Raw genomic sequence first — 3,179 nt, 5'->3', positions numbered from 1 at the left:
CCCCCCCCCCCCCCCAAAAAAAACTATGGATTCTGGCCATGAAAGCCTTCGACTTCACTTTCTAAGAAAACCCTATGATAGGATCACTGCAAGCTGGAGTTGACTTGAAGATGCCTATCGCAAACAACAAATATTACAACAAAGTAATGAAGTGCAGCAGTTTTCAGCTTCAGAATATTTTATTTTCTTTGACGTAGATGTAATACCTTCTGCCCTCTAAAATGGCTGGAGATGCTCGAATTGGAAAAAAGGCCACAGGAATGCACAGCCGGAGGCAAACCTTTAGTGTGGAATTTTTTTAGCTCGACTGGCACCGCATGCCCTGGATCCTTGATTTCCTGTACGACGCACACTAAAAGTGCCCCTCGGTCTTCTCCTGGCTGTGTTCCCACCATCTCCTTTACTTTTGGTCCCAGATGCCCGGCTGTTCTGCCAAGGGAGGCCAAAGGAGCACTTCACAGTTGCTTAGCAACTCTGGGCTTCCAGCCTTGGAGGCATTTGGGAGGCTGACCTGTGAGCGACGGAGGAGTTTATCCTGCAGTGAAGCAAAGCAATCTTAATGTGTTTCCACTCACTTTTGCATGATAGGAACCAGGGCTGCAAAGTTTTCAGTGAGACAATGAAACCAGAAATAAAACAAACACAGAAACCAGATTTGCAGTATGTATTCTAGAGTCAAGTCTCTACCCTCCCAAGCGACACCTTCATTCGCAATTCACAGGTCAAGGTAGCTGCTGCTTAGCGCCTTGTGCAACTAGGAATGACACCTGGTTTAGAAAGCTGGCCCACATAGTTGAAGTGCTATAATATCGCTTTAACTGCCATGGATCCATCCTATGGAGTCCTGGGATCTGCAGTTTACGAAGTATTTTAGAGCATAGTCAGCCCTCCACATTTGTGGCTTTGACTTTTGCAGATTTCATTATTCACAGATTTGATTAATATAGAATCCTAGAGTTGGAAAAGACCCCAAGGGCCATCTAGTCCAATACTCTGCCATGCAGGAACTCACAACCAAAGCACCCCCAACAGATGGTCCTCCAGCCTCTGTTTGAAGACGTCCAAAGAAAGAGACTCCATAACTCTCTGAGGAAGGAGTGTGTTCCACTGTTGAACAACTCTTACTGTCAGGGAGTTCTTCCTGATATTGAGATGGAGTCTCTTTTCCTGGAGCTTGCATCCATTCTCCTGGATCCTATTCTCTGGAGCAGCAGGAAACAAGCTTGCTCCATCCTCAATATGACATCCCTTCAATATGTTCTCTCTAGAAATGTTTAGGTCCTCCAGCATGAGTCAATGGTCAATGTCTGCCAAAAGTCACATTGGAGGAGCTAGAGAGGACACTTCTCTAGGCATTTGTAAGTCCTGCAGAATAATTCTATGGTCAATGCCTGGCAGATGTTGACCAAAGATTTGTGCAGGAGAACTTAGAGCTGTTTAGAGAGGTCTTCTCTCAGGTTAAAAAAAAAAAGTGGTTTTTAATTTGTGGTCCTTCCACTTTTATGGGGGTCCTGTACCCTTAACCCCAGCAAATGTGGAGGGTCCATTGTATTTAGAATTGTTATTGCATTTTCAACTACAAATACTAAGAGCATTCTCACATTAGCCTGCTATTGAATATTCTGGGCCATTTTCGGCAGCTTATTTGGAGTTAGATACCATCTATACATCTTTTTATATGGGGTTTCTTTAAATTTAAATAAAGTAAATTTTATATGTTTGGACCTCATATTTTTGGTCAGGTTCTGGGCTAGTGTTGACCTGGCAACACTGTGGTCAAGATGGTAAAAGTTATTAATGTAAGCTGAGGACAAAAGGGGGAAGGTAGGAGGAGAAAGAAACTGGGACTCTTTAAAAGTAGCTGAAAAATTGGAACCACATAGGACTGATGGCGACTGTCCCTGCAGATCTGGGCCTGTTGGAGGCCATGGGAGAGACTTGCAATGTATTAATACAGTCGGCCCTTCTTATACACGGATTTTTTATACACGGATTTAAGCATACATGGTTTGAAAATGTTTCAAAAAAGTATAAATTTACCTTGATGTTCCATTTTTTGTTAGGGACACCATTTTGCTATGTCATTATACTTAATGGGACTTAAGCATACACGGATTTTGTTATACACGGGGGATCTTGGAACCAAACCCCAGCGTATAACAAGGATCCACTGTACTTGGAAAACTTGAAAATTGAATGCAATGTGTGGGGTTTTACAATGCTTCACATGCATTTAGTGTGCTCCATGCTACACCTAGAGTACAATTTCCCCCTCTGATCTTGCTTTCATTTCCCCCCAAATTAAAATGTACAGTCTGATTGCAAGGCGTTTGAGAGATAAATGATTTGGATAAGACTTTTATCGCAAGTAAATGGAGACCCATTTCAAAAGGTACAGTGGGCCCTTGGCATCCGCTGGGGTTTCGTTCCAGGACCCACCGTGGATACCAAAATTAAATACAATTGCAGAGTAAAATGGCGCCCCTTATATAAAAGGGCAAAATCAAGGTTTGCTTATGGGAATTCGTATATTTTTAAAGCATTTCCAAGCCGTGGATGCTTGAATCCGTGGATAAAACAATCCGTGGATAAGGAGGGCTGACTGTATAATAATGGTCCTGTTGGAAAATGATGTCCATTGGTATCCCCTAACCTAGAAATCCTAGGTTATATGTGTGTTACTTCATGAGTCACATGGCTCTGTGACGCATGGAAGTAACACACATATCTAAGGAAAGTGAAGAGTGGCCAAGGTTCAGCAAGACCCACTTTAACCCCCTACCTATCTTCATGCCCCAGTCTACCATTAAGGCAAGGACTGCAACATCATTTCTCAGCTTCCACCCCCAACTTCTAACCGCTACCTCTTCCCCGGCCTTTTTGCGTGTCTTGTCAAGTTGTCGCTCGCTAACATGCTGTTGTTGTTTGCTCTGGTTTATTTATAGCCATCCCACTGGAAGGACAAATGGAAAATAATGCAGAATAAAAGGGATTATCGTTGGCTTGAACTGGGCCAGGCATAATTAGCAGGAGATAGAACTGGAAGGAGCAATCTACTTTAGGACTCACTTTCACGAGACAAGCCCAGATCCCTTTGTAGTTCTGCAATTCAGAGCAATGGTAATGACTTTTTCATCATCATCATCATCATCATCATCATCATCATCATCATCATCATC

Source organism: Sceloporus undulatus, chromosome 9 (genome assembly GCF_019175285.1).
Source record: "Sceloporus undulatus isolate JIND9_A2432 ecotype Alabama chromosome 9, SceUnd_v1.1, whole genome shotgun sequence".
Classification (NCBI taxonomy): domain Eukaryota; kingdom Metazoa; phylum Chordata; class Lepidosauria; order Squamata; family Phrynosomatidae; genus Sceloporus; species Sceloporus undulatus.
This window is presented reverse-complemented; position numbering follows the sequence as displayed.